The sequence below is a fragment of the Leptosomus discolor genome, chromosome 3 (genome assembly GCF_034619465.1).
Source record: "Leptosomus discolor isolate bLepDis1 chromosome 3, bLepDis1.hap2, whole genome shotgun sequence".
NCBI classification, from domain to species: Eukaryota; Metazoa; Chordata; class Aves; order Leptosomiformes; family Leptosomidae; genus Leptosomus; species Leptosomus discolor.
The window spans coordinates 31,743,715-31,768,388 of NC_141393.1; the positions used below are offsets into that span (position 1 = coordinate 31,743,715).

The 24,674-nt window shown below is 38.4% G+C and overlaps 1 pseudogene; it reads right to left on the reverse strand.

The window, feature by feature from the left end:
- Nucleotides 1-19,399: 19,399 nt before the first annotated feature.
- LOC147415813 (uncharacterized) lies at nucleotides 19,400-24,082 on the reverse strand (annotated as a pseudogene).
- Nucleotides 24,083-24,674: the final 592 nt, after the last annotated feature.

Genomic DNA, 24,674 nt, shown 5'->3' on the forward strand with positions numbered 1-24,674 from the left:
TTTAGGATTGTTGGATGATTTAGGAGAGGGCTGCTTTTGCAAGCCTTTTTTTTAAACAGTAGAGGTCACCTTAGTACAAGTCTCTCCTAAAAAAACAGCCCACAACAACAATAAAAAACCCTTTCCTACCCAGATATATTATGCACTTCAAAAGTACTTGTAACTTCCTTCCAATATTTTATATAAATTTAAAAAAAAAACCCAAAAGTACATTGTTGGTTTAATTTCATTATAGTTAGCTATAGGGGTTACTCAGTATGAAAAGAGGATTTTTTTCGAAGTACATTTACAGTTCTAATCAGTGATCTACACATACAATTCATTCAAATATCTGAAAATTGGTTTGTGTTTTAAGCTTTACAGTTATATAAAGATCTGTCAGGCCTACACATTTTTTTTGTCTTTTATATTTACCATGGGGAAAAATGTGACAAAGTAATTTGTTGCTTGGGAGGAGATTCTCAGACATAAATTGCACCTATCAAAATTCACTCGTCTTCATTAAAAAAAAAAAAAAAAAAAAAGCATTCAGAAGTCTGACAAATCAACAAAAGATTTGGAAAATTAGCATAAAATATATCCACCTTAATACAAATTGACAAATCTCTCTCTACAGTATTTGTTTTCATGACATGGCTACCTTTTATCAGCATTGTACCTAACATCACCTTGGAAACTGCTTTGTGGAAAAGCTCGACCAGACACTGAGAATGAAAGCAGAAAATTACTTCATAAATGCTTAGAAGATTCTATATATAGTGAGGGAATTTTTGTAATAATTTAAGACCCATCAGAAATAAATGCTTTGCAAAAAATCTGGCTGTTTGAAGTGTTCATATATTTCAAAAGGAATTATGAAAAAATGGCACACCATAACTTACCTTACATGCAAATACACTCTTAAATATTAAAGTAGTATTTTGTTTACACTACAAGTATTACTGGATTCTGGCTTTAAACAGTGTAAAGTAATTGTTTTGGCAATCTTTTCCTCCAGATGAAGTTATATAAAGAATACACATTAAAAATCTTAGTTAATAATTCAAGATTATTATCTTTATATATTATCACTTTAGAAATGAAATGCCTGGGACATTCTTAAATGCTATTTTACTTCTAAATCACTCTATTAGATTTCCTGCTTGAGTGATTTGTGAAGAAAACATTACATATATATTTTTTTCTGATTACCAAACCACATTAGACACAAAAGTCTACTTGAAACTAGTTTACAGTTTAAAAACAGATCTAATAACAGGTGAATGCTGAAAAATATGCAAACAAAATGGCAGACATGAATGACTTCATTTAAGGCATAATTGCTTCTCATCAACCCAAGAAATCATGCAGAAACAGTCCCTGTTTCAGCCAGCCGGGGAGAGACTGGAGAAATCACTCAGGCATGGATTCTAAATGGAAGGTCCACTCCTGGGCCTCAGCCAGGGAACCACTCCACACACAGATCCAAGCCTAGGGACAATAGTCCTTAGAATCACAGTTCATCATAACAGATAATTATACAGCAAGTAAAACAATAAGGTATTTTGGCCTTTCAATAGATAGACTAATTGTGGACTATGGAGTTCTGCCTGGGAGGCATAAAACACACCCCTCCATGAGTCATTTTATTGTGGTAAGGAGTGGCATGAATTTTGTGGAAAGGGATTTTAGGAACTGGTGAGTTCCATATGTTGTTTTTTGCTGTACGTCTCGGGCATGTAGCCAGACTTTCCACGCACACAGCTAGAAGCTTTTAAAAAAAATTTCTTCCCACTTGCCCGTTTAAATGTTTTAAGGAACATTTTTTTTTCGCCCCAGCAAATTCAGTAACCGCCATTGTTTTCCTCTTTTAAACATAATAAATTTCAACTTGGGTAAGGTGGAAAGAACTATATTGGTCTTTTCAAAGGGAAAATATGTTAAGATTATGTATTTTATACATGGGTTTTGTATCAAAGAATACATAGTGCTGGGCTAAAATATTCCCTGAAAGTATTGTATACCATTTGTTTTCTGGATTGTTTGTAGAGACAAAAAAATCAAAGAAGGGAATACATGTAGTTCAAGACAGAGCAGCTTTTGAATCATTTTAAATGTGTCATTCTGCTTTACGCTCAGCCAGTTCTTTTTCTTCTACTTAAAAAGATGACAAGCAAGCAAACTCTTTTCTAGCAAATACAAGTGTTAGTTCTTGGATGCCACGCAAAGAGTGCAAATGCATAAGAAGGCTGACCTCCTGCACTAGGAAACAAGTACTCCATCTCTGCAATTTGTGCAGCCCCACTGCCAGCCAATTAACTTGAAGTTGAGTTTTGACTCAAACTCATGACCCTTCAATCCCCACAGTCATGTGTTACATCTGGTATCATTGAATTAGTCCTTCCATTTTGGCTTTTTTTTTTAAACGTCCACTTTCTTTCTGCCAATTTTTTTTCTAACTGCTAATGATGATTCAAGAAGCTTTGTACACTATCTGCATATTTGTTTGTTTTTGAGTAGAGCTCCCTTGGAAAAAATCTGGCATACATTTTTCTTTTCTAAGAATACCATTCAACTCTGCATTTCATGATACCCTTTTTTCCTGTTCTGTACTATAATGGTGACCATTACATCATGTACCCTGAGGGCTGTGCTTAAAAAGAGAAAGGATGGTGAAATTAGCAAAAATAAAAGGAACTCCCTGACTTGAATTCACAAACTGTGCTTGTTTTTGTTAAACAGAACAAAATCTGCAGTGACGGTAGCAAGTTCAATAATGTGTAGTGCATAAGTTTTTTTCTCAGCTACAAAGCACCTTCCTTAAGAAAGGCTTTTAAAACATTCAATGTAAACTGCTGAAGATACTTATATTAAGTAGTACTCCCAAAGCTGTGAGTACATTTCTTGATTTATTTTTAGTGGTTTTCAATGGAGTAAAATTTGTTATCCAGAAAGGGTTTTCCTCCCGATTATTTGTAAAATTCTGTTTTAAAAATTCTAATGAAATGAAAAGAGACAGTTGATTTATTTCACCTTTTCAGAAGTCAGACCTGAAAAATTAGGTAGGGTTTAAAATACACTATCTTAGACATTTTTATTCAGTACTGTTTTTCTAAGAATCCTACTTAGGCTGTCAAAGTACAGTGAATGGTAGCAGCGGTCGGTAAAGACAGATAATTCCAATGGTGAACATGCAATCAGACTTTCAGGGCTTAAAACATTCTGTTTTTCTCGTCATGTCTACACTGGATTTTCCCACTCAGCTATTATATGTGCACTGCTTCATCCTTATGTCAGTATACCTCCATGTAAGTCTTCTCCTTGCCTTTTGAAGCTAGTTGAATGTATCATTCATCATCTATATGTGCCTGTGTGTATGTGTATCCAAAATAAATTAAAAAATGAATATTCCAATGCCAACAGAAAAGACTGTGTTCGTGTGGTAGACGGGGTTATATTTCAAAGGCTTTTGTGCATTTATAAAATATTTTTGTGACTACTGTATGCAAGTACGATAATGTCATTGTATGATACACAGTAAGTTTTTAACCATCAGTGAAAAATACATGATACATTGTTATTGAATGATGTGATATTTAAATATAAAAGCAGTTGAGTGCCCTATCAGTTTCCTCTTAATATTTTGCTGGTACGAATGTTTTTCTGACTTCTAAATCACACATTTGCTAAAATGAGCTCTGCTAGATATCAGTTTGAACACAGGCACAATGTGTCTCAGTCAGATTCGTAAAACAGATAGCTGAACTAGAGTTTGACTTTTGACATCAACAATCTGACTTCAATATTTCTCCACAAAAAGAGACTTCTGACTCTCATCGCTGTTTCAGTGTGATGGATAGCTTTTCAGTTGCTGACAGCAGTGAATGTAATAAATGTAATCATCCACACTGGGGGCTGAATATTTCTATTTTTTAAGTTTTCCGTCTTGTGCATTACGAATGACAAAGTAACACCTGCAGTATTACAGTCACTGCTTTCCTATACAACTGAAATACAAAAATATTATTATAAGTTGTCTATGTATTATTACTTCAGTGCTAAATAAGCTTTTAATTACCTATATTTATTTTTTTTCTCTAAGAAACACTTGCAGAAACAGAGCTTAATTTGAGTTCTGTTTGACTTCTCCGATCATCTGGGTTTTCATTGTCATTGCTTCATAATAATTTAATGTCATATATAATGAGATAAAACCAGGGAAAACCAAAGAAGCTGCCAATCTGAACTGATCTAAGTGTTCATGAGTATAAGCGTAGAAAAGCCTGGTTTGTTTGTGCCAACAACATTCAGCATGGTCTGTAACTGGGCTAGTGTTCCCTTGCTATTTCGTTTTCAAATAGTCTTTCAGTGTACAGTGTAGCTGCTTAATCAGAGTGTTTTATCTACCACAATTAACAAAATGAATGAATGTATATATTGGCAATACATAAAAAAGTATTAAAATTATGTTTACCATTTAGTTAGCTAAACATTTTACCATCCTGTTTTTTCATTCTCTTCATGTATAAGCAACTATTATTATGTTTGCAACTAAAAGTCTATAGCTGGACCACATGCCTAATTCAAAATTAGTTCTAAACTTTCATTAAATAGCTTTATAGAGAAATATCTTTTGTTAATGAAAAACTTATTTGAACGCATATAAAGCCTCAGTTTGCGTTTTCCCCAGTCTCTGAAAGCAGTGACTTATCTTACTTTACATCTAATTAAAAGTTCATGGAGATGCAATGGATTTTTGTGCAAATTAGAATTAATTAGAGTTATTAAGAAGCCATGAAAAGAAGGATTTGAGAAATAGTGAGAAATATTATTTAAACCCTAATGGAATTCAGTGAAACCCACAGGTCTATTACAGGCCCCTGATTTGCCAGGATCACTGCAGGGAATCTAACATTAATAAGCACACTGGTAATTAAATCATTTGTTACTTTGTCTGTAATGTTGTAATGTTTCACTGATACTCTGTCAGAGCTCTTTGTGCAGATCAGAGCTAATCAAAGGTAATCAATTTTCAGCATTTGAGAAATCTGTAAATGATTATACATTCATCAGATCATTTAGTGGAGTGCAAGGAAAGTGCAATGCAATTAATCTTCCTGCATGAGGAGGAATTACCACCACAGAATTCAACAGTTATAATTAATTTCATTGTCTTGCTGTGAATTTTGATTGCTTTTCTTTGGACTGTATAGTACAAATGATGATTCATTGCAAAGTATTTGCAAAGCAAACACACCAGTGTGCTATGCAAATTAAAGTAGCTGTATAACAGATAGGTTTCAAACTTCCTATTTACTCAGGGTTGTTGAGTACTAATTTGCCAAATAATTGCTTGTTAACTTTATACGCTCTTCCTCTGAATATTGAGGTTGGTAACCAATACAAATAGAAAGCACATGGTGTTTGATATCTCATGGTAAGTATTCAAAATACTAGTTAGCTCTTACACTTGCACTCAACTAGAAAAAAACATAATTTGCAACATATTTTTTAAAAACCATTCATTCTACCTTCTTTAATATTTTAATTATTTCCCTTTTTTCAGTGTGAACTGTACTGAAAGACAAAAAAATAATTTTAGTAGCTTTACCATAAAAAGCCATATAAGCTTAAACTGAGCAAAACATTCATTTACCATTATTCCTTTAATATTCATTTTCCTTCATTCCCATTACTAAATATTAAGTAGCTTTTTCAGAACATTACCAAATTATTGTAGACACTATAGACACATTTAGAAAATTATTCTATGCCCCAAATACCAGACTGTCAAAAGCAAATGTTGTACTCAAGGTTCCCCTACCAAACCAGAGCCTACTTGAAGTGACTGGAGTGCTGAGTAGACACATATGTTCCTGTAGATTCAGTTACAGGGCTGGAATCTAATTTTAGACTTTGGTACAAAACTAGATGCTACAATCAATAAGCATGATTTGCTCATTGTTAGCAAAATACTAACAGAGGAGAGATGTTCAGATCTGAGAAATGCCCAAATTTCATTGTAAAAGTGCCAATTAATTTCAAAAGGTGTTGAATTGAGCTCTGCGGAGGGGAATATGGGAGTAAGCATTTAAGTAAAAATGGTAAGAATGTGTAGCTGCAGGCTGTATATTTAATATGTCAGTTGATTATTAAGTAATTTCGATTTTATTTTAAAAGCTGTAATACATAACAAATACTGGGAATTATCAGTGGATGTCTAGTTAATCATTGCTGGCAGCATTATATATTAGATACCGCTTAATTTATAATCAGCTTGAAGTTTTCATTAAAAAGATAAAACACTACAATCCTATTTTGTTCTGTACAAACGAGGTCTAGTAATAGTAATTATGTATATGATTATGTATGTATGTATATGCATGCATTATGATTATTTAACATATATGTACATATATATTCTTTAAAAGCCAATTCTTCCATTGCTCAATGTTGTCTTTATGACAGCATCACAAGTAATGCACGATGTATTTAAAAAAAAGAGAGAAATTTCAAAGACAGCACGAGGATGGAATGGCACTCTCCCTTCGATATTAAAAAGAAAACTTAAACATTATATAGCTAATTAGTGTAAGATACTAACAAAGGACAGAATGAGATGTTCAGATTTGAGAAGTGCCAAAATGTGGAGCTGGAAATATTGATTGCATAAGCGCTTCTGAGCACCCTGGAAAATTCTTAGATTGAAAGTACACAGGCGTTTAAGGCATTTGAACTCATCTCTGTATAAACCTACTTGGCCCTGACTAAGCCAGTAGGCTGAGCCTGACTCAATGTTTACAGTCCACAGCTGAAATTACAGACATATAAATCTAGATATGAAGTAAATACCATTTTCAGAATTTAAAGCTGAGCAGAAAAAGGTTCTGACTACTTATAATCTGTTCTGCTAGCTCTTCACAGCTTGTAAAGCTTTCTTGCAGATTGCATCTTTTCTTGTACCAATGAATACTAAAACAAAGACAAATCTTACAATTTAGAGTACAACAACTGTGCATTGCATGGACCTGAGGAGTCCATGTTACTGGTTTCAGAAATGTTTATTTTTTGTATGTCATCAATAGTTTTGCCATCTAAAAACCACTGAAGTGCACAACTCAAAATAGCTGGAAAACTCTTCTTGATGGATATTGGCTTTATAGTGGATCTATATCTTTTGGTGAAAGCTCCCTGGACTGCAAAATTGTACTGGAAATCTTAGAAAAATAGCTTTTTTCATAAAATGGGGTGCAGTTACAGTGAAAGTAATTTCTGGCATTTGAACTGATTTGGACCATCCTCACAAGAGCATTCAACATGGGCTTGTTCATCACAACTGCAGGAAGAAACTACTGACAAGAAAATACTTATGTGCTTCTCAATGAGAATTTTCATCTGTGTTTGAACAGGGAGTGGGCGGATAAGATGAAAGGCAAGTTTTTCAACCTGTGGAATCTGTTTACTCTTAAAGTCATAAAATGTTCCACATTTTTCTAGGGATGAATTCAAGGCCAATCAGCATGACACTATCCAATCCAGACTGGAGCTTCACGGACCATGTATTTCTTTATGCCACATTTGTTCCAGGATCTTACTTTAAGGAAGTCCCAGAAAGAGATTAAATGGGGAAAAAGTAATATAAAATGTAGTGTCTCCCAAACCCAAACATGCATATTCTACATCCCCGTAGACAGGCACAGATGTTTTCACCCTCATCTTACTAGAAGAGAGAAACTGCTTCTTCACTAACATTCTTTGTTTTCCCTGACTGTATGGAAGATTTCAAATAGTTAAGATCCACACACAGTGAAGTGTTTGAGAATGGTCAATTTAGTATTGCTTGGAGGACATTCCCAAAATGCACACTGACCTCTCACCAGCCCTATTCAGTTCATTTTTCTTTGTCATCATAACCTCCATAACATCATGGAAACCTGCAGTCATATCCTCATTCTACACTCCAAACAGTTTAGCTTGCCTGAATTGCACTATGTTCACTTTTTGTAAATAAAGTATCCCATATTTAAGTTCATTTTTAATTATTTTGCTTTTTCTTTTACTTTTTTCAATGATCTTTTATTGTCTAAAGTCTAGATTTCTGCCAAGTTTGTGAACTGCACTTGTCAGAGTATCGCCCACAACTCTGGGTTCCTTTGTTGAAGCTGTAGAAATAAAATGAATAGTATAAAAGCTTGATGGCATCTGTGGATAGGAAACTCATTAAAAGCCTCAGCCTTCTGTTTTATTTCTAACCACATTGCCCTGTGGGATTTCAAGGTCTCGCAGGATGAAACCAGCAGGACTCATTACTTCTAAAACAATGTTTAGAGTTCTATTGGTGGTGGAATGTTCTGCCAGTCAGGTAAAAAACCTAGGCCTTTATCCTTTCTGGGACAATACCAGGCAGCTCAGAAACTGCTTGGAAAAGTCATGCCTTTGAATGCAACTGCAGGTGTTGCTCCTCAAAGACTGTTGGTACCCTCCTATGCACCCTTCAAAGGAATAATAGAAAATTCACTTTGGGATTCAAATGAAGTCTAAGAAAAATTGAAATAATAGGAACAAACTTTTGAGACTTCCTACATTTTTCCCACGAACCTATGGACCATGACTAATACCCTGAGGGCAAAAAAACATCCTTTTTCCCTCTTACACAGGCATAGAATTCATGGTGTCAGATAAATAAGCTTCATGACCTCACCTTGTTTAAGGCTACCATTCAATTACTAGCAAAGACTAGTCACCACAGTGAGAAATGTGTGGCATTCTGATTGCTCACATTAATTAGAAATAGTTCAAAATTTATATCGTAAAAAAATAGTGAAAAATTATATGAACTTTCTTCACAAGCTATAAACCAAAAATATTTAGCAAAAAGTAATTAGATTGAGTAAACTCATGGCTCATTTTTTCTGTGTAATTAGATACAATTATGAGAATATTCTTGAATATATGGTAGAAACAGCAAGGACCTTGCAAGTGTGGAAGTGACTTAGCCTCTTAAAGTAATATCATAGATTTGTCAAGCAGAATTCCTTTTACAGATTTGCCAGATAACTTATCCATAATTTCTGAAAATTTCAACCATTTTCTAAAAATGCCTAAGGCAGTAATAATTAATAAATTTTGTACACTGGCATATATACTTATTTATTAAAAATTATAAGTCTTGACTGCATATTGAAATAAAAATCCAAGGCTGTGGTTATATAAAACAAGGTGAATTATCTAAAAATGTAAAGAATGGTACATGCAAAACTTAACTTTATAGATGAGAATTTATGAACTTTCAGACATAAGCAAACATGTTTTAATGAAAAATCGTTTGATCCACAAATTTTCTTTATAGACAATCACGTCACAGAGAGATTGCATTCCCGTAATTCATAAAACAGCAAGATAGGATGATACTTATAAGGGCAGAAGAGAGCTGAGCAGCAGAATATCCTTTTTTTGTGTCTAACAATTAGATTCCTTTCAACAATAGCAGTAATGACAAACAGCTACATTACCAATATAGAAACTGTAGAGGTTTTCTCTTTTTGAACAAGTTTGCCAGCAATAGACTTATTATCACACCATTCAATGGATAAGTTGCAATATTTAAACTTGTTAAACCTAAGGAATTAGAAAGAAAGATAATAATTTTTTTCCTCATCAGCTTCCAAGATGACTATGCCAAAAAACAGTGGTAAAGCGTTTTTTCTTTTTCTCTTTTCTTTTTGTAAGCCTATGTCAACTCCAGGAGTTCTCCTTTAATATTTCACTATTCAGACATTTTGGATTTCTAAGGCATTCTGTTTCTAGAAAAAAAATTCAGCAAAAATTCAGTCTGTAAACTGCAGGATTGTTTCCCTACAAATTAGAGTTGTATATTCTTAATACAAATGGATCTAAAAGTGGCACATATACTGTGAGGTTTATTTAATTAGAATATGAGGTTCTTTGTTTTACCTACATTTACATTAGAAATAAGAAACCATAGCATTACTTCTGGTGGTAAATGAGGGGACTGAAGGCTATTGGATGAAAACAAATGATGCCCTTCAAAAGAAGATACAGTTGGGAGCTTTGTGTAATTGTTTCTGCATTACTGCTCCCACAGGACCAGCTGAAGAGATTACCATCACCAGCCAACCCCCAACTGTTTGTTGCCATCCTCTTGCCAGAGAACACTGCCTTGCCAGATCCACTGGTTAAATTATTTGTGTGATCGCTCCCTAATTTATTTCAAAGTGAGTTGGGTTAGCAAAGCAGGCAAGCAAAAAAGATCTATTATTTCAATGGTTTATGCCGGCTCATTTTAATTTTAATAGCCTAGAAAGCAATCACAGCAGCAGCTCAGCCAGGAAAACTAAGTACATGGCAGCTACTGAAAGCAGTCTGGGGTTGGTAAACTTCAGCTTACAGAACTACAACTGAAAGAGGAAAGATGCCCACACTGTGCAGTTTTAAACCAAGGTCAAGCAAAACATTTGGGCACATATGTAACCTAAAGCATGTGGATCATCCTACTATTTTAAATGGGGCTGCTGATAAGCTATTAGTTAACACTATTCTTATGTTATTGTGAAAAACTGAAGTCATAGGATGAGGTTTATTTCATATAATTTCATATAAAATTAGGCATCTTGACTGCATACATCTTCTAAGATTGCCCTGCAGTCAGTGGAAGAGGTACCACCTCCAGGAGGGTAATACCCCCACCTATCTATGAAAGGAGGTGTGAGCTGCATTCTGAAGATGTTCATCACAGAGGAAAGCCATCACTTAGCTTGGAATATACATCCATCTCCTAGGCTGCTAAAGTTGGGTGAATCCTTAATTTGTACCTCACCAAGTGGGCCTGACAACTGCAACAATTTTATTTCTGCAAAAACATTCTTAAATGGGACAATTTTGTTTACCAATGTCATTATAGCCTTACCACCCATTTTGGGAAAAGCTTATAAAACTTCTAATTTGCATTTAGTAGTAGAAAGCAGTATTTTGTAAATATCTTTTTTATATATACATATGGGGTGTGGGGGGGTTTGATTTGTTTTGATTTTCTTTTTACTGCCATCACTTCTTACTTTAACTTCCTTTAACTGTGTAGCTTCCCTGGCTTCAAACAAACTTTTAGGTTGTGATTAGCTTTTCTAATAAATGTGCACAGTCATGCAAAATAGACACATACATTTCTTTGGATTACCTGCATAGATATAGATATATATATAGTATCCTAAGAAAACAGACGTTTTGAGAAATATAAAAGTGGAATGTACTCCTAAAGCACAGTAAAACACTTTTTACAGCCTGAGTTTAAAATCTACCTTCCATGTTTATTTCAAAATATGTTGCCACAAAAGATTCAAACTTTCTACAGCTTTTAGTAGTCTTTGTTCAGATACAGTATAAAAAGGTTGAAAGGTTCTCTATCATCTTAGAAACTTTCACAATTGTAAATCAACTTAAACTTATATAGTACAATACAGTCACTTCCAGATCAAATTCACTAAGTTCAAGATGACTCTTTGCCAGTTAGTTATCAAGCACTCAGGTCAAGAGTGAATTGAAAGCTTTTCAACAATTAATGGGAAATGTTATAAGACCAAATTACAGCAGAACAAAGATGACTTCATGAAATCATTCCTCTTTTGGTAAGGTGCATTTGACTTGACACTTTCTAAATTATTTCTCGCACCTCCTCTTGATAAGGGGTAAGAACTGTGCAGAATTGGCTAACAGTGCTTATTTACTCACTAGTGGTACTATTGTATCCAGTGTTTGAGGTAGAATGACATTTCATTGTTCCACCATAAACATCACCAGACTAAAGAATTTGCAACTTAATTTGAGCCTAAATTCAACTAGTCATTTTAACAATAGCAGGGGGGGATAAGTGATCACAAGAGTAAAGATACAAAGCTGAAATGCTTTAGAGTCTAATTACCAAACTGTATACAATGTGTACAGTCAGAACAATAAGATAATCCTGAATTCTGTGAATGCACTTTCCACAGAAGTTGGAAGTAGATAAATGTAGATGCCAGAAAACCCAAACCAACAAAAAACTAGTGAGAATGTTGTGGTTCTGACACTTAACATTTTAGAACTATTTCTCCTTCTTGACAGGCTTAAGCATGGTTTCTTCATATTGATTTTTATAAGAATAGCTTTTGTCCTCATTCATCAAATATTATAGTTTTAATTTAATTGACATATCAATGCATGACTTAGGATACAATTCTAAAAGCTTTCTTGTATTTTAGAAACCTGGAATCTCAGGAAGCCGGCTTATGGCAGAAAACCATTAGTGAGGAACAGAGTTATAATGAAAATTCACAGAATACACAAAGTGTTTTAGAAGATGAAATGTAGATGGAGTTCAGTTACTCAAAAAATACATCTCTGTGGTCTTACTCTAAATGGGTGCTAATTCATACTCCAGGCTGCAAGTTTTCTTCAGTCAGCTGCAGATGTGATGGGACTTGCTTTTACATAATCGTTTTGTCTTATCTGTAGGCATCACTCACTTGGACAACTTGAGAGGCATTAAGGGTGTGTGCAGATGAACGAGTTACCCTCTGAACTTCTGTTTCTCATAATCTGCAAGAATTGCCTGCAGCACACTTTTAGGCTGCATCGTACCACTCAGGAAGAATACGAATATGGAGCAGATGACAAGAACAAGGTTAGTAGCACCTTATGCTGCTGATAAGGTGTTTTTCATCTTTCAATAGGTTGAGGTTTCCTTCTATCCCCTTCTTAAGACCATTTACTCTTACTTTGTTGTGGTTTATTAGTTACAAAGTGAAAAAGAAACTTTTTTTTCTTGCTTATGATGAGGAAAACATTTCACCAAGATGATCAACAGGACTTGTTTTTTCATGCCTCTACAGTCCTGCAATACAATCTTTGTGAACTAACAAATCCAATGTTATCTATATGTGTGTATAGATATAGAAAGAAAATTTTAAAATACTGATTGTTTTTCCTACACTACGTTTTTTCCTTCTTTCCTAATCTTCCTTTTTCATTGTATTAGAAATAACATTTTATCCATCCAATCTTCACCTCTACAACTGTACAATTATAAACAAGTTGTCTCTGCGCTGAGCTACCCCTGCCCAGTTAGTCAAGTTAAAATCACTGTTCTGTTAGATTACAGGGAACAAACAGACAGCATGTTGGAGAGTATTACATCATGCTGCTTAGAAGACTCATACACGCAATTAAACAATTTGGGTCATAAGTGCTCATGACTATCTTGTTGACAATAAGCTACCACACTAATTTATGGGAATATTTTCCATCATCTCCAACTAGCTTATAAAAAATTGCTTCCATCCTGGTAGATGATGGCCTTGATTATCTCCTGTCCAGAGTACTGCCATGCAATATGCCTATGTTCGAAATAAATTAATTTTATTAATATGTTAAGCTTCAGTTCCTGTCTCCCTCAATAGCCTAAGATAGCCAGATGTGTCCTCCGGCCCTTCACTGGTTTCTTGGAGGGTGTTGCAGTCACCCACATCAACTCCATTCTCTCATATTTTGCCTAATTTACTACTGCTTTCTCCTTACTGGGGGTCACACATTTGTTGGGTTTTTACTGACACAGACTGGAGTGACTCAACTCATACATCAGAGGTAACAACTTATGTTTGGTATTGTGGTAGATTGACCCTGGCTGGATGCCAGGTGCCCACCAAAGCTGCTCTATCACTCCCCTTCCTCAACTGGACAGCAGAGAGAAAACACAACAAAGAGCTTGTGGGTTGAGATAAGGACAGGGAGATATTGCTCACCAATTCCCATCATGGGCAAACAAACTCAACTTTGGAAAAAAAATGAATTTAATTTATTACCAATCAAATCAGAATAGGATAATGAGAAACAAGACCAAATCCTAAAACCACCTTCCCCCATTCTTCCCAACTTCCCAGGCTTAACTTTACTCCTGATTTTCTCTACCTCCTACCAACCCAGCAGTGCAGGGGGACTGGGAATGGGGGTTGTGGTTAGTTCATCACGTGTTTTTTCTGCCACTCTTCCCTCCTCAGGAGGAGGACTTCTCACATTCTTCCCTTGCTCCAGTGTGGGGTCCCTCCCATGCGAGACAGTTCTCTGTGAACTTCTCCAACATGAGTCCTTTCCATGGGCTGCAGTTCTTCATGACATCCCTAGCATGCATCTCTTCCACAGGGTGCAGTCCCTCAGGAACAGATTGCTCCAGCGTGGGTCCCCTACGGGGTCACAAATCCTGCCAGTAAACCTGCTCCAGCGTGGGTTCCACTTTCCATGGGTTCATAGGACCCGCCAGGAGCCTACTGCAACATGGGCTTCCCACAGGGTCACAGCCTCCTTCAGGCACATCCACCTGCTCCAGCATGGGGTCCTCCATGGGCTGCAGGTGGTTATCTGCTTCCACCATTAACCTCCATGGGCTGCAGGGGGACAGCCTGCCTCTCCATGGTCTTCACTAAGGGCTGCAGGGGAATCTCTGCTATGGCACCTCGAGCACCTCCTCCTCCTTCTTCACTGACCTTGGTGTTTGCAGAGTTGTTTCTCTCATGTAGTGGCACTCGTCTTCCCCAGCTGCAGTTGCCAGTGCACAGGGGTTTTTTTCCCCCTTCTTAAATATGTTATCCCAGAGGCGCTACCATGGGATAGCTGCTGATGGGCTTGGCCTTGGCCAGCAGCAGGTCCGTCTTGGAGCTGGTTGGCATTGGCTGTATTTAACGTAACGAAAACATAGCAGCTTCTCACAGAAGCCACCCTGCAGCCCCCCCCCCATCAAAACCTTGCCATGCAAACCCAATACGGATACCTGTTGTGACTTAACCTGTCAGGCAGCTAAGCACCACACAGCTGCTCACTCACTCCCCCACAGTGGCATGCGGGACAGAATTGGAAAAAAGGTAAAACTTGTGGGCTGAGATAAAGACAGTTTAATAGGACAGAAAGGGAAGGTGAAATAATAATAATGATAAAAGAATATACAAAACAAGTGATGCACAATGCAATTGCTCATCACCCACTGACTGATGCCCAGGCAGTCCCTGAGCAGTGGGCTGCCACACCCCGGGCAATTCCCCCCATGTTTTGTTGTTCAGCATGATGACATGTGGTGTGGAATATCCCTTTGGCCAGTTTGGGTCTTCTGTCCTGGCTGTATCGCCTCCCAGCTTCTGCAACGCCAGCCTCCTTGCTGGCAGGGCAGTATGAGAAGTTGAAAAGTCCTTGACTTAGTGGAGGCACTGCTCAGCAACAGCTAAAACATCAGTGCGTTATCAACATTATTCTCATCCTAACCCCAAAACACAGCACTATGCCAGCTACTAGGAAGAAAATTAACTCTATCCCAGCTGAAACCAGGACAATATCTACCCCTTGTTCTACATCACCTACATCATGTCCTGGTTCCACACTTTCTAATACGTCCCAATTAATCACCACCACCTTTCCTGTCTTTTAATATACACACACAGATATCATTCCCTTAGTCTATGGGCCGTCCCTCTAAAATGACCATTGTGTTCATTAGTCCATGAATTTGGGCTCCATCCACCATACCAGTCCTTCAGGACAAGAGAGACAGTGTGTGGTGTTGGATTGTTGCATGCTGAAGCCAGTTCTGGTTCCATACCTACTACACTTGTCCAGTTCCGTCATTGCTGCACTCTTCTTGGCTTCATAAGAATTCATTCTGGGTAATATTTATGGTAATACCATTGCTATCACACATAGCAACCATAGTAGTGATGACATATAGTATTATATAGCATTTAATATCATACAATTCAAATCATTGGCTATTCTCACCCAAAGTCATATTCCCTTGAGGTGCACATTGGACTTCCCAATCCTTCTGCATTACCCACCAAGTGCACCCCGCTGCTTGAGCAAATGGTTGGGTTTGCCTTTGCCAGAGGCAGTAATAGCCCAGATTGTCTCCCTGCGCACAATTTTTACGTGCACTACAGGGACTTTATCCCATTCTACAGTATGTAAAAGTTTTGATTGGGCAGGACCAGCTGGACTGTCAGATCCACTAGTGTTGACTAACCAGGTGGCTTTTGCTAAATACGTATCCCGGTATTTCAAAGTCCCACCCCTCATTGTTCTCAGTGTAGTCTTTAACAGTCCATTGTATCATCAGATTTTCCTGGAGGTTGGTGCATGGTATAGGATGTGATATACTGACTAAATGCCATGCTCTTTGCCCAGGTGTCCCCATGAAGTTGTTTTTAAAATGAGTTCCGGTGTCTGACTCAATTCTTTCTGGGGTGCTATGTCACCATACAACTCATTTTTCAAGGCCCAGGATAGTGTTCCAGGCGATGGTGTAGAGCATGGGGCATGGGATATCGATTTCAGCCATCCAGTGGTTGCTTCCACCATTGTATGCACATGGCACTTGCCTTGACGGGTTTGTGGGAGTGTGATATGAACAATCTGCCAGGGCTCCCCATATTTATATTTCAGCCATTGTCCTCCATACCACAGAGACTTTAGCCACTTGGATTGCTTGAATGCAGGACATTACACATTCATGGATAACCTGTGCAATAGAGTCCATGGTCAAGTATACCCCTTGGTCACAAGCCCATCTATATGTTGCGTCTCTTCCTTGATGGCCTGAGGTGTTATGGGCCCACCGAGCTATGAATACTTCACTCTTATGCTGCCAGTCCAAATCCACCTGAGACACTTCAATCTTAGCAGCCTGATCTGCCTGCTGGTTGTTTAGATGTTATTCAGTGGCCCAGCTCTGGGGTATGTGAACATCTATGTGACATACTTTTACAACCAGCTCCTCTACCTGGGCAGCAATATCTTGCCACAATGTGGCAGCTCAGATAGGTTTACCTCTGCACTGCCAGTTGCTCTGCTTCCATTGCTGTAACTACACACATATGGCGTTTGCCACCATCCATGAGTCAGTACAGAGAGAGAGTACTGGCCACTTTTCTCAGTCAGCAATGTCTAAAGCTAGCTGAATGGCCTTCACTTCTGCAAACTGGCTCAATTCATCTTTTCCTTCAGCAGTTTCTGTGACTTGTATAGGACTCCATACAGCAGCCTTCCAGCTCCGATGCTTTCCTACAACATGACAGGACCCGTCAGTAAAGAGGGCATATTGCTTCTCATTTTCTGGTAGTTTATTATACAGTGGCACATGTTGCCTACTCCTCTGCAATATTCTGAAATCTTTGCCTTCTGGCTAGTCCATGATCTGTTCCAAGATTCCTGGGTGACTGAGGTTTCCTATTCAAGCTTTTTGTGTGGTCAGTGCGATCCACTTACTCCGTGTGGTATCAGTTGCATGATCTGTAGAGGGGACCCTCCCTTTGAACATCCAGCCCAGCACCGGCAGTCGGGGTGCTAAGAGGAGCTGTGCTTCAGTACCAATCACTTTCAAGACAGCTTGAAATCCTTCATATGCTGCCAATGTCTCTTTTTCAGTTGAAGTATAGTGGGCCTCGGATCCTCTGTGTCCCTGACTCCAAAAAACCACAGGGGTCATCTCGGGTCTCCCCAGGTGCTTTCTGCCAGTGACTCCAGGTAGGGCCATTCTCAACAGCTGGAGTGTAGAGCAGATTTTTAACATCTTCTTGTGCCCGGACTGGCCCAAGGGCTACTGTATGAACTATCTTCTGATAATTTGTTCAAAGATTTGTCATTGCTCAGGGCCACATTTGAAATCGTTCTTCTTCTGAGTCACTTGATACAGAGGGCTTACAATCAGACTGCAATTTGAAATATGCTTTCTCCAAAACCCTGCAACACCTAAGAAAGCAAAGTTTGTGTTTTCTTTTTGCTAGATGGTGGAGACATAACTTATTTTGTTAATCACATCCACCAGGATCTGACGACATTCATCTTGCCATTTTATTCCTAAAAACTGGATCACCTGTGCAGGTCCCTTGACCTTTGTTTTATGGCAAAAATGGCTTTCAGAAGGATTTGGACTATTTTCTTTCCTTTCTCAAAAACCTCTTCTGCTGTGTTTCTCCAATGATGTCATCAATATATTGCAGGTGTTCTGGAGTTTCATCCTGTTCCAGTGCAGTCTGGATCACTCCATGGCAAATGGTAGGGCTGTGTTTCCACCTCTGGGACAGTCAAGTCCAGGTTTATCGGACAGCCCTCCAAATGAAAGCAGACTGGGGCCTGCATTCTGCTGCCAAAGGGACTGAGAAAAATGTATTAGTGATAGCAGTTGTGGTGTACCACTTGTCTGTCTTTGACTCCAGTTCATATTGAAGTTCTAGCATGGCCAGCATGGCAGCACTCAGTGGTAGCAGGACTTCATTCAGGCCACGATAGCCTACTGTTACTCTCCACTCTCCATTAGACTTTTGCACTGGCCATACGGGGCTATTAAAGGGTCAGTGAGTCTTGCTGATCACTTCTTGGCTCTCCAGTCGATGAATCAGCTTATGGATGGGAATCAGAGAGTCACAGTTAGTGCAATATTGCTGCCAGTGCACCACTGTGGTAGCAATTGGCACCTGTTGTTCTTCAGCCTTCAGCAACTCCACCACAGAAGGGTCCTCTGCGAGACCAGGCAAGGTAGATAGGTGTATAATTTCCTCTGTCTAGAAGGCAGCTGTAACAAAAGCCCACCAGTACCCTTCTGGGTCCTGGAAGTACCCTCTCCTGAGATAGTCTATGCCAAGGATGTACAGGGCCTCTGGATCAGTCACAGTGGGGTGCTTTTGCCACTCATTCCCAGTTAGGTTCACTTCAGCCTCCATACAGTTAGTTGTTGGGATCCCCCTGTCACTCCAGAAATACAGAGGGGTTCTGCCCCTTTATAGCTTGATGGCACTAGGGTACATTGTGCACCAGTGTTCACTAAAGCCTTATACTCCTGTGGGTCTGACATGCTAGACCATCAAATTCACACAGTCTAATAAACTTGGTTGTCCCTTCCTCCACTTTGCTGAAGACGGCACCTCTAATCCTGATTATAGTATTTATTATTCACTCTTTGTAAACACAAATCAGAAGTCCCTTCAAGAGGACCCAAAGTGAGATCAGTGGCAATTCAGGTGGCAATTTTCCAAGAAAAATCTGCTGTTGTGATTGTTTTTCCTTGTGACTCATGACCTAGGGTTAAGGTAGGTTTTTCCATCCCACTTCCTCATGTCCTCCTCAAGATCCTGCAGGAAAAAACCACAGGGTACCTCATGGTGTGTGCCCACTATATCATCTCCCTTGAGCAGAGGAACACTGACTCTTAATAGCTGAGATACTGGTCTGTACAGGTTGGGAGTAGGACGTATCATCTTTGAATTGCTGGAACTCTTGGGACAGTTTCTTGACAGCTGAGACGCAGGCCATAGGGAGGAAGAGAGACTTTCTTTTTATCGCCAGATTTGGCCAGTCATTTCATACACTGTTTGTCCCTCTCCGTCTTTGCAGGTCATGAGTTGGCATATGACAATGGTGTACTCCATACAAACTCCTGCCAGGTGAGTTGTGTACACTTGACTTCATCTGGATCTTTGGATAACTGCTTGTTGCCCAGGTCATCATAAATCACCTCCAGCGTGGCTAGTTCCCTCGGGATAACTCTCTTCATGGTGGTCCATTTGCCTGGGTGATATATAACATCTTCCTTGAAGGGATACCTTTCCTTCACACCTGACAGGAGTTGCCTTTAGAGGCTGAGGGCTTGTGTCCCTTTTCCAATCGCCTTATCAATGCCCTCTTCCCTAGACAGGGATCCTAGCTGCCTGGCTTCCCTACCTTCTAATTCCAGGCTACTGGCCCCATTACCCCAGCATCAGAGCAGCCAGGTAACAATGTGCTCACCTGGATAGTGGCTGAAATCTTTTCACATATCTCGCAGCTCACTCAGAGATAGGGATCAAGTGGTTACTGCCTCATTTAGGAGTTCTGCCTCTTCCTCCTCCTCTTCTTTTGATGGCTCTGTTTCAGAGTAGCCCACCTTGTCCACTTCTCCCTCCTTCCCCTTCTTAGTAGGAGTTTCTTCCCTTACAAAATGAGCTGACTTTTCTATCCAATATTTCTTCTTGTGTATAGGGGCAACTGATACCAACATGGGTTGGTTCTTTGGTTCAGCTGCAATGCCTGTTGCAGGTCTTGGAGTAGCTGCAGTGCCTGTCATGGGGGCTGGAGTAAACACAGTGCCTGCTGCTGTGCCTGTCTGGAATTGCCAGGGTGAAAGCATACTTTTTCCAAATATCTTACTAGTTTTTCAGGATTCTGCATTTGTTCAGGGGTGAAGTTCTAAAACATTGGAGCTGTCCACTGTCCTAGGTGCTCGCCCATGCTATCCCACTCACCCTGCCACTCATAACTATACAGCCTTGGAGCAGATCTCTGGGTGGTATTCTTAAATAGTTATTTAACCTTAAACAAGACCTGAAACACATTCAGGAGACGTAGCAATAGAAACACAGTAGTTTGAATGTCCCAAGGATATTCAAGATTTTCAAGAGCAATTGTAAATACCCTAGACAAAAAGGAGAAGGGGAAGGAGTGGAGGAAAGTGTTGCCTCTTTGTCTCCCCACTAGATTGGCTATCCAAGGAGAAAAGGTAAAGAGTGTAATTATTAATGGTTTCTGAGAGATGTTGCTGAAGTACACAGATGATGGCAATGCTGAGTACAAATACCAAATTTGTCTCATAACCACTAATTTTATCATATCATAAGCCAGTGTTACACAGTACAGCAAAACGATAACCTTACTCTAGCCCCCAGAGATGATAAATAGCACAACAATGAACATATACAACAAGGTGCTACATAACGCAACTCTGAGAACAAGCACAACTCTGAAAGCAAATAATCAATGTTGTGATTGGCAACCATTAAAATAATATAATGAATGTTTTTTCAAACACAAAAATTTGTTTTACAATGCCCTGGTCAGATCTGTTGTTATCTCAACTCTTTGTGCCTCATGTTGGCGCCAAAAAAGGACTGTTGTGGTTTAACCTGTCAGGCAGCTAAGCACCACACAGCTGCTCACTCATTCCCCCACAGTGGCATGCGGGATAGAATTGGAAAAAAGGTAAAATTTGTGGGCTGAGATAAAGACAGTTTAATAGGACAGAAAGGGAAGGTGAAATAATAATAATGATAAAAGAATATACAAAACAAGTGATGCACAATGCAATTGCTCATCACCCACTGACTGATGCCCAGGCAGTCCCTGAGCAGTGGGCTGCCACACCCCGGGCAATTCCCCCCATGTTTTGTTGTTCAGCATGATGACATGTGGTGTGGAATATCCCTTTGGCCAGTTTGGGTCTTCTGTCCTGGCTGTATCGCCTCCCAGCTTCTGCAACGCCAGCCTCCTTGCTGGCAGGGCAGTATGAGAAGTTGAAAAGTCCTTGACTTAGTGGAGGCACTGCTCAGCAACAGCTAAAACGTCAGTGCGTTATCAACATTATTCTCATCCTAACCCCAAAACATAGCACTACACCAGCTACTAGGAAGAAAATTAACTCTATCCCAGCTGAAACCAGGACAATACCTCACAGCTAATGCTGTACATAGGTTTAAGCATTAGTGAAGCTTAAAACTTCTAGAGTGAAAAAAAAAATCTGTTTTCAAGTGTTAAAAAGCCTTTCTTTTCATTCAGAACTAAAGCTACACAGTTTTATAGCAGTTGGAGACACTATACTGTAGGAATAACTTTTTTTTATTGTTTATTCTAGAAGTGGGGGAAGGCATAGTCTGAGGCAAAATAGTGTTAAAATTCAAATATGTGCTAGATTTGTTCTCATTTTTAGTAGTAACTATATATGTCTGACAAGGAATTTTGGCATTTTAGAATGTCCTGAAAAGAAGTATGTGCCTTTTTCAGTCATTTTTTGAAAGCAGAAATGAACTTTGCGTATTTCTTCTTCTTGTCACATTTATTAATCATTAAAGTTTCTGACATGTTTACTTATTATTGTTTAATACTAGCGCCAGTGCTAAACCATAATATAGGTGTATACATCTGTTGTTTACTCTGAGATGATTAACTACCATATATAAAAATTCATATTAAAAATAAATTATAACATACCAATGCAATAATGATTTTTAAAAGCCCTCTGCTTTTGAAATATATTGATATCTTCAAATAAGAAAAGAGACCACAGTTCCATATCCTACTATTGACACACAGAGAAATAAACAAAACTAAGTTGTAGAACAGACCTGCGTAACACACGGCTCAGGGACTTCATGCAGCCCGCAAAGCAGCTACTCTAGCATGCCAGCTATTTAACAGCAATGTGTACTGTTATAAAAAGCAGGGTGTGCATCCTGGTTGGGCTTTTAACCAACCTCTCAGCTGAAAGCAGCCGATGAAATGTGTATCTCCTGGTCAGACATATGGGTAGGTGGGAAGACATTATTTATAGTGAGAAGAGAAAGACAAAAGACACTGGACAGTCATGGCAAGAAGGTAAACTCAGTGGTAACAAGAGAGGGTCGTCACTGTAGCACAGAAGTAACAATGGACCTGGTATTAATATGACAGATTCTAGTGGCTTATGTATTGTTAGGGGGCACCCCTGTTTTATAATTTCATTATTACATCCATTCTTGTCTCCATAATGCAACATCTGGATTGAGTTTAGCAAACTCTTGTGGTGAATGAATGCTTCTGTCTGCATGCTACAATTTTAGACCAGCAAGATGAAAATATATGATACTATGTAAGTGTTGTGCGCCTAAGTTTAATGTAAGATTTTGGGCCACATAAAATTCCTTGCACCTACAATTTGCTAATGATTTTTCTTGTCATCTTTGGTTCCATTATTACGTATTACATTTTATTGAATTATTCATTGTCATAGTTGTGGTACTATATAAAAAATTAAAGCTTTATGGAATCATGGTAGTACTTCAAAAAGCAGATGAACTGTAAGAGCAAGTACGCTTTTCCTAAATGTGACTATCTCAGGGTGATAAGGCATAAGATTACCATCTCAAAGGCAGTTGTCTTGACATAACAGATTACTGTTGCCAGAAGGAAAAAGCAATATTTTCCTTTCCTCTCATACTTCTCTCCCTCTTTCTGCCACTTTTAGGAGTGGCGAGCAGTCAAATATCATGTCCCACAGGAACTGAGCCTGAGAACATGAACATAGCCCTGAAGGTGGCTGCTTGGGAGTGCTCCTGATAGTGTTGTCTGATGGAAGTCTCAAGCAGCAGCTTTCTCACAGAGAAGTTTCTCTCCCCATGGCCCTGAATGACGTTTTCAGGAAGAACATAAAATCAGCTGAGTAAGGGAAAGAGAGCAAAAGAGAGGGACAGAGCAACGCATCTCATGTATCCTTAGTGTAAGCAGATGAAGTATGCTTTCTTCCTTCCATTTCTGCAGCTGTCTTCCATAAACATTTGTAAGCACGTTGTCTGCTTTGGATGTTGTAAATAAGTGCTTGTATTTGCGCTTGACTATAATAAATTAATTGTGAATTAACTTATTCTACACACACAATGACGACAAATACTTAAACTGGGACGTTGGACTGCATTAATTTCTCATCCCTCCTTTTTCAACTGCACAGGCCAAGTGAAGAACTAGCCTCAGTGAGGCCAGGAAGGACAGAACTTACCATGAAAAAATGAGCTCCCTGGTCTGCAGTAAGATATTGGGAATCACACTTAAGCCTTGAAAGTCACAAGAAACATATCGCAGTGTGAAGGTACAGTATGCTCATGATTAAAATGGAAGAAAAGTAAGCTGCCCCTCCAGTTAAATAATTTTCTTTAATAAAATGGCTCCTCATTTATGAAAACAATTAGAATAATACAAAAATGCATTTAGATTAAGTCTGAGGTTGGTTATCATGCCAACAAAATGAGTTATCCTTCAGGGAGAGTTATGGGCAGAACACAAAATTGCTGAAATGAATTAAGAGGCTGTAACTATAACTGTTATATGTTTTGCATGTGGCAGAAAAATCATAAAGAAAAATCCAAATAAGCTATTTCTGTCCTTCAGCATTGAAACAAAGAGCCTACAGTGACTGAATTTGGTGTTTCTCTGCCTACATGACTTTACACGAATTTTTCCTGCTTGCTTTCTGGTACTTGATCGTTCCCTTGGTAGTGTTTTACTAACTCACCTTCATCTTGACCGATTATGAAAGCACTGGGTTAATAAAAACACTTTTTAATCCATTCTTTTTCTGTTATTTTGTATTGCATTCCCACTTTGAACATTTTTTTTTTTTTCCTTTTTTTGATATAGTATTTCATGAGAACAAAAATATAATTACGGATACATACATATATCCTAAAAGCTTCCTGTACAATATATAGCACTGATACTCTATTTGCATTTTAAATTGCTTGAAAACTTCCCTACAGTTACCTTATAATACTTCATACCTTATGTGTTATTAGTCCAACACTGTTCACTCATTTGAACTAAGACAAGTAGATACTTTCAGATCCTAGACTGGTGAAAATAACTTCAGTGATACCAGCTGAGTGCTTTTTATATGCACTTTTTCCAAGCAAAATTTGTAGTAATATATCTCTAAGAAAGTAAAAATTATATATCTGATTCAGAAGAGAGGCCTATAACGTTCAAATGTGCATAGGCAATGTTTGCCTTTTTATCTTGTTTGTGTATATCTCATAAATTTGCCTAGAAAATATTACTGATTTACATTCAGCTTGTTACTTATGTATAAAAGGTGCAGCCTCCAGAAAGGACAC